Source organism: Rhea americana, unplaced genomic scaffold (assembly GCF_003343005.1).
Source record: "Rhea americana isolate MKP2758 unplaced genomic scaffold, rheAme1 scaffold_117, whole genome shotgun sequence".
NCBI classification, from domain to species: Eukaryota; Metazoa; Chordata; class Aves; order Rheiformes; family Rheidae; genus Rhea; species Rhea americana.
Genome location: NW_028185228.1, coordinates 358,291 through 367,527, shown reverse-complemented (window position 1 = coordinate 367,527; position 9,237 = coordinate 358,291).

Genomic DNA, 9,237 nt, shown 5'->3' with positions numbered 1-9,237 from the left:
CACTTCTCAGCATGCCCTACTGCAAAAGGGGAAAAAAATATTCTGCAGAAATTTTCTTTGAATTGTGTTCTCATTTGCTTGACTGCACAAGGTTCCCAGCAAACATTAACCCCCGTGCTAGAGCAGTTCCTCGCAAGGCTCATTTCGCTGCCCAAGCCAAGCCGGCAGCAGCTGGGGAGCAGTGGGAGGAGGCCCGGGAGCACGAAGGGAAGGTAGAGCAGGAGAAGAAACAAAGGGACATTGTGCGGTACACATTTCGTAGGCCAAATTATTTACTTACCAACATCAAAGGGATGCAAAAGGAGAAGGAGGTCATACAAACCACAGCACATTTTTTCCCGCCTCTTCACAGACGCTATTTAGCGAAACGTGCCACTTAAAGTGGCAGTGAGAAAGCAGCAAATGATCTTAAATTGGTTCCGCAGCAGTTCTATAAATCACAAATCGCTGCCAAGCGCCTCGCTGTGACGGCCCTCCCAGCCGTGTGCGCTGGGGCTAAGGACCTGCCTTTCCTGATGTTTTCTCCTGCGAGTAGGCTCAGGAGGTGCTCTGCCTCAAACATAAAGCAAGTTATTCTGGTAACCAGTTGGATTACCACCATCAAATGTATAAAAATATCACTGACAACCATTTCAGCTTCCCTTTTTAGCAAAGTAGCTTACATCTCTAACACYGTTTCTTCAGTGCTCTCCATAAACTAAAGAGATTTTAGAAATTATAGACATAAACATATAGAAGTAGCACAGAACGCCTTAAGTCTGTCCTRACCTAACTGACAAGGATTTTATTGTGTTGCCACCAGTAGCACAGGATGATTTTGCTATTTTACAAACCTCTCAACTGTACAGAAGTTTGCAGAGGTGGAAGGGGTGGAAAGCAAAAATTTGCTTGTAAGCAATTTCTTCCATCAGTAGTAAGTCATGCTCCACTGAGGAGGGAGCTTTACACTCAGCMTTCAGCTTTGCACCCTTACCGACTAATAGAATAAGTCTCATTTAAAGTAAATGTGAACCAGAAGCTCACAAACTCAAACTCTCCCAATTTCACCGTACCCATAAAAGATTTGATTAAGTTGTTCCCTAATCAATTAACTTTCTGGAGAGCAAGCAGCTCTTCTGCATCTTAGGAGCTTGTGTCAGTAAGAGGCCTCACAYCACCTAGTTGTACTTACTCATGAAAAAGTGGTGACAAATCAGAGTACTGCAGAAAACAGTGCCACAAAAAGAGAACAGCAACTACAACTGGACAGTCCCTGCTCTAAGAATTATTTATGAAGACACAAGATTAAGAAGTTTCTGCATTCTGTAAAGAACAAAAACCTGCAACATGTAAGAGATAAGGTTTACTCAAAAATTTAGATAGCACTTYACAGTTTTCTTGCTTTTCTTCTATTAAGTATATGGAATTAATAAGGAAATAGGTTTGCACTTGCTTTCCAGGATCACTGCCTAGTTCCATCATAATCTGTGAAAGAAATTACTAGAGTACAAGGAAAAAATGTTTTAGTCACTGCTTCCAGGCCTTGGGTAATACATCCAAAGCTAGTCTTAGATCTTAGTCTTAGAAATAAGTGACTTTCAGCACCAGAATTTGCTTTTCAGCACTGACTACAGCAGCCTTGAGCTTGTGGGTGTGAGAGAACTTCCATCTTTTTAGCTGCTAAAACAAAGAAGATTATTTAATTATTGCTTGGATGGCTGCATTTAATCTTTAGCAATGTTTTTCCTTATGGATGTGGTATAATGCTGTGATACAACTAATAAAACGTAGAGGTGATGTATATGGGAACAGATGGGAGAATGGATCTCCGCATTTATGAAAAATTGGAGCCGCAAATGTAGGATCCAAGTTCTGCAAAACCAAAGTTGAATTTTAAAATCCAAGTTTCCAACAAATACCTGCGCTGCCCTACTTTAAAATGCATGCCCACATTATGCACCTCAGGCGCACGCGTACTGAGAAGTTCATTGCTCAAGCACTTGCTGTAACTGCACTCACACAAGGAATCCTGAAGGACATCCTGTAAACAGATGGAAAACTGGTAGTAGCACAGTGCTCCTCTGTCAGCCACAAATGCGGAATAACTCAAGATCTATAAAGGCTATGGGGAACAGAGATCCCACAGACAGTGGTTTCTTTCCTGTCCCTTCTGTTTGGCACAAAAGCTTGGACAAAGCAGTGCTGTAGCCTCCCCTGCTCCCAGTGGTGAGCACCTCTCTGGCCAGGGGCACTGCACAGTTAGGGCACCTCTTCTGATTCTGCTGATTTGGGGTAAGCATGCAATTAGGTTTCTATTAGGGGCTTTTCAGGTGAAGTAGGAAATGCTAATCTTAACTGAGAGACATATATATGCATATATATATATATATATATGCAAATTGTTTGCTCTACTTTCTCCATCTGTTTTTATTCCCTGAGTTCTTCTCTTTGCTGTTCTTTACTGGAGATTAACTTACATTATATTGCACTGAATTTGGACTCTGTGGAAAACATATGCTGCAAGCTCAGGGCCAAACTCCAATATTGGGATGTACAGAAATAGGAGAATTCAAAGCAGCGTTAAGGACYGACAAAACCACAGGGACAGGAAATTCAGCGACTCCAGGATAAAGAAAGGCCGAGGCAGAGCTGTTCCACACRGAATGGCATGTGGGAAGGCAAGAGTTCAAAACAGCATTAGTTTGGGTAAAAGGAAATGTGTGAACATAACAAGATGAAACCTCAATTTTATTTTTATATATACACACACACATATATATAAATAAAATGAATTCCCTTGATAGCATGATACAAATCAGTCAAGATTGACAGTTATCGATGATTAAGGCTAGGCTTTTTTTCTTGCAATCAAACATGGCTTACTAACAAAATCAGACATCACCTTTTTTGCCTGTATGACTAGACTGAATATGTGATTTGTTAGTAAACAAGAACAGAAAACACTTTGCTTTTGTCAATCACATTACACAAACTCTCCATGATCCCCAAGGTGTAAATGAATAGATTTCTCAAGTTAAAGTTGGTGAAAACAAGAATTGCCATTTTTAAGCAGGTCAAAATGTCTGTTTTGCCTTTGACTCAGCCAACACAACTTCCAGGAAACTAGCTCTTCCCACAATGATCTAACAATAAGCAGCTCCTCACATCCCTCATACAAATGGAAGCAAAAACTAATGGAACTAACATGAAGATGTAGTCAAAGATGTACATCAGGCTTCCAACCTGGAGCACTGAAAATAAAAAAAGTCTTTTTTCCAGCATACCCACATTTTCAACTTGTCTGATACTCATCACCACAGTGTTAACAAGAATGGCAATTCAGAATCTCAGCTGAGCAGCAGTAAACTACTGGCTATCTACAATCTACTGTGGTCATAGCTACCTAGTGTGAATTCAAAAAAAAAAAAAAAAAAAAAGTAAATTATTACTTAAGTGTGTTATAATGTTGGTTGTGATTCTGCATTTGATCCACATGATTATTTCTGCCTCTTTTACATTCTTCTGTGACATATTAACTTGCAACTATGCAAAAAGGTATTTGCAAATACAGTAATGAAAGTGAAAAATAATACAGAAGGGAACATTTCAGGCCACACTGTGTATGCCACTTAACTCCATCTTTCTTCTATTTGACTGCAATTCTTTGATCAGTAGCAGCATCAAGCAATCTTACGTTCATGTTTTGAAATAGTGCAGGCAGAAGGGTCTGAACAGTTTTTCACTTATCTCAATAAATACCTTCAGTGTGATTTCTCAGCTTCTAATTTCTTGTACTACAGCATGATTCTGCTTTGCATCTAGAAAACTCAGGGACTGAATTTCTTTCGAAAAGAAAGATTGATTTTGAAAATATTGACATCAGCACTTTTTGAAAAATCAGCACATTCTAACATATCTCATTTTAATGACAACAAATTTACCTACTGTGACAAAATACTATAAGATCAACAGACCTTGACTCCCTCTCGGTTTCAAAAATGTTAACACATACGACCACCTAGTTTCTCACTGTATGTGACACAATACTTCACATTATGACTTATGTGTTGAAATTTGGTCTTAAAGCAGCTCAGAACCCGTGGCTTTCAGGCACTTCAAAGCAAGCTCCCCTCTACCATGCTGATACAGCAAATAAGAGATAATATAAACCACTGAGTTTGGGAGCAAGCTGAGACAACAGGGAGGGCAACATCTCTAGTGTGACCCTTAGACTTTGCTGCCATATCATCTCAATGCAGGGGACTTTCAAAATCTCTAAATTTATTTTACAGGTTAAAATATATTCTTTCATGCTTCAGGCGTAAAAGGGACTGTTGTTATGAGCTCATTTTACAAGCAGGTCATAGCTGACTATTAAGTCAAAGCAATCCACTAACACAGAAGTAGCGTGACACCAGGGTAAAATGTATTTAGGGAGTTTCAAGTAGAAGTTGCACATCTCTGTTCTGCACAGAGCTGCTGCAGCTGCGACAACAACACTCAAGCACTTAACAAAGCCATTCTGTCTGGATGGGTTAAGGAACCCACCTACGTTTCCAGTGTTTTGGGATCTGTCCTCACTGTGCTATGAAGAAAAGTTCTGTTTGATTTCTGACAGGACACATGGGCCTTTGTATAACACACGGGATCATATCCAGAATTCCCCATGTGTTTTTGTAATTTAAAATAAAGCAAATAAACACAATTTTTATTCAGTAGACATGAACATCTGGAAGATGACATCAAGATGACTTCAACTTTAATGTCAAAGCATTAGACTGAAATCCAATATTGTTCAAACAATTTGCGGTGGAAGTGTGAGAAACTCAAACATTACAGATTTAAACTGTGATAGAAACAAGGTTTCTGCAACAGCTGTAGGAAGAAACAATGTTTCAGAGCTTACTAAATGAGGAGTTGGAGCAATATAATAGAGAAGTTCTAACTACCTGATGAATTCTACTGCTGTTATAGTAGCAGCTTGAACATAAAGCTTGTGATACTAAACAGCTCCAGGATGTACAAAGATGAAGATCCTCGTGTTGTACGAGGCCCTGGATCTGTGCTTCTGGCATTATTATGCTCTGCTGTCCTCACTTTTTCTCCTGATACCAAAGCTATTTGAAATCAGGCAAAGAAAGCATGGGCCATGTTTTTCGTTTCCTCTACCTAAGCAAGAGAGCAGAGTGGAGCTGCCACACATGTATGTAGCTAGACATAAGCCTGATCCCATGGGGGAACTGGAAGTAGTGAATAAAGTTGTGCTGGGATTAGAAATCCTGTTCAGGGAAAAGCAGAAAATCCCATCACCACCAGAAGAAATTCCTGAGAGACAGGCCCTGGTGCTGCCAAAAGAAAAGACGGGCAAAGGAAGGAATGAAGCACCCAAATGTTTTCTCCCCAGAACACTATCAGCTTGCAAGCTTATTAAACAGTATTAAAAATCATAATTAACGAGAAATTTCTCAGATTAAAATGGTGTCAGCTATGACTACTGGCAGCATCCCTATGTGCAAGCTTCTAGCCAACCTCAAAAATGTGGCTTTAATGCTCTACAATTTTCACCAAGAATATCAGTGTAATTTGATAGTCCATAATGCCTTCATTTTTGCTTTTAGAATAGATCTATATATTCTTAAAAATAGTCATTTTTTTAAAGTCACTGCCCCATTTTGAAATTTCTTGATTCCAATTGTGATTCTAATCAACTCTTTTGAGGAAGTCATACGCTCATTCTTATGCATTGTTATTAACATTTTTATTGTGGATAGTCAGGATCCAACACCATTCCACCGAATCCAGTCAGAAGGATTTTATTTTGATTTTGTCTGGCTTGTTTTATTCTTAGCAGATGGTGCAAACCCATGTGTTGACGAGTACATGCCACAGGAGAGCATCTGATAGGATTCAGTCAGCCTCAAGCCTGCAGTGATGTCTATGCTGAAGACTTCAGTGCCCGCCACCGCTCAGGACCACACTTCTTGGCACGTTATGTTAACTTGGATGCACTTTCAAAGCTACGCTACTTCTAGTACCTAAAATGGCTTTGAGAAATGCATCTTAGATATCTCTTCAGAGCAGTGAAATCATCCTCAAAACTGGTGTCCTTTCAACTATTTTTTACTGTGCTGCACATCCAACTCCAGTAGACTAAAGTTGCCACTGTTTTGGTGGGTACAAATGAATGCATTTTTGCATACGTAACTCAGATAACTTGTATGTAACCGGATTCAACAGCAGTGATGTTATGCACACAYGCAGGTAACTCAGATAACTTTCACAAGGCATCTTTTTCTCCCTCCTTCATCAGTGATGTTCCTGGTGGCCTCTCTGTTTCCRATTTTGTTTAGGTTATCAGAGGGCATATTTTAAAGAGAAACCTCGTTCTGGTCATTCACATCAAAGGGCTTAGAGCTATTTATAGCAAAGTCCGCATGGCAGAAAATATGGCAATTTTCATTTGGTGGGTATATACATTTTTATGAGTCATAATTGGGAAACTGTTGCCTCTGCCTTTAGCGATTCTAGTGAGCATTCACAGCGCAAGATAGAGGGAGCCAAGGAAGAAAGCAGACATAAGAACAAAACTCCAAACAAACTGAAGAGGTACCAAACAGCTATATTTCAGAAAGGAGCTGAAGGGTTGGCATTACCAGAAAAACTCATCTCTATCTGCATTTCAAACTGCTGGAAACAGGTATGCACACTGGATAAGTGTTAGTATACTGACAGTCTTTGATATATGTTTTCTATAAGCCCCTGAGAATAGGCATCTGAATATACTTGCTTCTCTTCAACTCTTTTTTACCTTTATAAGGCCTAGATCCCATTACTACATATGCTGCTATTAAATCACAGCCTTGTCTCAAAATACTTGAGTCTACTGCTCATAAATTCTTCCAAGTTACGAACAGAAAACCAGGCATTGGGTGGAAGTGTCAACAGACTCAGCAATACTGTGAAGCACAAATTTGCATTTGGATGCCGATCTGTGAATCACACATGAACTAGTTTCATCCCTATTTTGTTTTCTGATAAAACACACAAACAGGTTATAGCAAAAGCAGTCGCTTAAATCTTGTTCTTAACCAGGTGAAACCCCCATTCCTCACTTGTCTTCCTACAAATAACCTAGAATTTGGTTAAGAGTTCAGAAATGAAATGGGAGGAAGCCTCATTTCTGGAGACAGACTCAGATTCAACTCTGATGTAGGTATCTGCAGCCCAGAATTACATTGTTCACCATCTTGCTCAATAAGCCCAGAAGAAAAACACTGCAAAAATGTGAAAGGCAAAGACAGGGTGTTCAGGACTGCCTCTCCTTGGATTTGAGCTGCTGGAAGGTGATTTGGGGAAGAGATACCAGGCAGGTGTGGTTGCATGAGGCTGGGCAAGCAGCAAGTGAGGTATATTTTGGAGCTGTCAGCAAACAACTGGCAATTGAAGCAACAAGAGAGGTTGAAATCAGCATGCAACAGAATAAAAAGGGAAAAGAAGAACATTATTATAAATCTCAAAGTCATTTGTTACTCATGCATAGTCACAGATATATTTGTTCCCAGGTGAGACCTACTAAGCTTAGAAGTATGTTTTAATTAAAGTCAGCTTCCTAACCACTCAGCCTTTCCTATTATCATTCTATGAATAACCAAATTCCATGTTTCACAGATGTCCTCAGACAAAACACATCTTTAATGTATTTTTAAGAGCAGAAAAAGAGTTGACACATGCTCTGCACAGTCACACTCTTGAGGCGAGTGGCACCATAAAGTAACAAAGCCAGAGCTAGATGTTGCACCGTGAAAGGTAGAGGCCCTTCCTTAATTTAACACTTAAGTAGGAGAGAATACAAGATTTAACAACAGCCTCATTATTATTCTGTAGTATCCCTCAAATAAACTAAAGAGGAAAGTGATCTGGTCATTCATATCATTTCTGCTGTGAAAGAAGGCAGATTGCACAGCCAGCTCAAGGGAAGCCAGAAAACTGTAATACTTTTTATTTTTAAATCAACATATTTAAACCAGTGCATCTTTCTCTGAACGAGCTGGTGGGAGACCTCAGTGGTGACAAGATACAGCGTTAGCTGAAGCTGGAGCCTGATTCACTCTGGCAGCTCTCATGCTCCATTACAACTTTTAAATCAAGACAACAAACTCATGTAACAGGAAGTTTGTATCTACTTATCCTTATCTCCTTTCTTCACTCATGCAACTTTATAACACTTGGTCCCTTATTTATAGGGTCGTGTCAATAAACAAACACACAAATATCTACTCTCTGAGGAGAAAGGGAAGATACAGGTCAAAATCTGTTCTGCTTTCTAGACATTTGCCAGACTATCTTGTAAGTTTGAGTTTGGGCCAAGAGAACCAAGTAAAAATATTCCTCTGCATTTCTGTGCTGTTGATTTGATGCCAGAAACATTTTAAATGCGAACACAACGTAAGTGCCCTTACCAATGTATTTTGGAATACAGATAAGGAGCAAGACTCATACTTACTGCTGAGTGCCACTCTACACACACCCCCCCCAAAAAAAAAAAAAAAAAAGCCAGTAAACTTACTATTTCTGACTCTCCGCATAACTTTCTCTTCGACCTCATCATGCGCAAAACAAACACTGGTGAAAGAAGAAACTAAAATACCCCAAAACACTTGGGGGAAAAGAGGAGATTGAGGGAAGTTTGGTGCCTATGTATTTCTGGTAGCGTATCCAGCAAGAGTCTCGAAAGAAGGACATGTATGGAGAGGATGGAATAGCAAAGCTTCAAGGGGGTTGGGGAGAATCACATTAAGCTTAACAAGCAGAAAGGCAACCCATATCAATTCTTCCCTTCAGTGGAGGAAGGAACCATAACACAAATCTCCATTTACTGAAGGTGTATAGAAAAAATAGGTATAAATCAGCCAAGCATGAAGTACTGCTTTAGACCACTGCTGGGATGCTATCCAAATTGGCAATATTGAGTAAAGCCAACATTAACATTGGGGGCTATTAATTCATCTTAAATGTAGCATCAAGTTTATTATGACACTTAATTTTCACTATTCAGTATTTCACCGGTGGCTGTCAGTGAACTTCTCTAAGACGGATGCATCAGGCCGTGGTATTCTGTGGCCAGTAGACTGCAATTTCTCAGTAGGAAGAAAAGGCAGCTGTACTTGTAATTACACAGGAAGTTTAACTGTTAGCCACAAAAAAATACAGGGTAAGCAGACAACTACCTGGGCCATAATTTTAACAACCTGTAATATC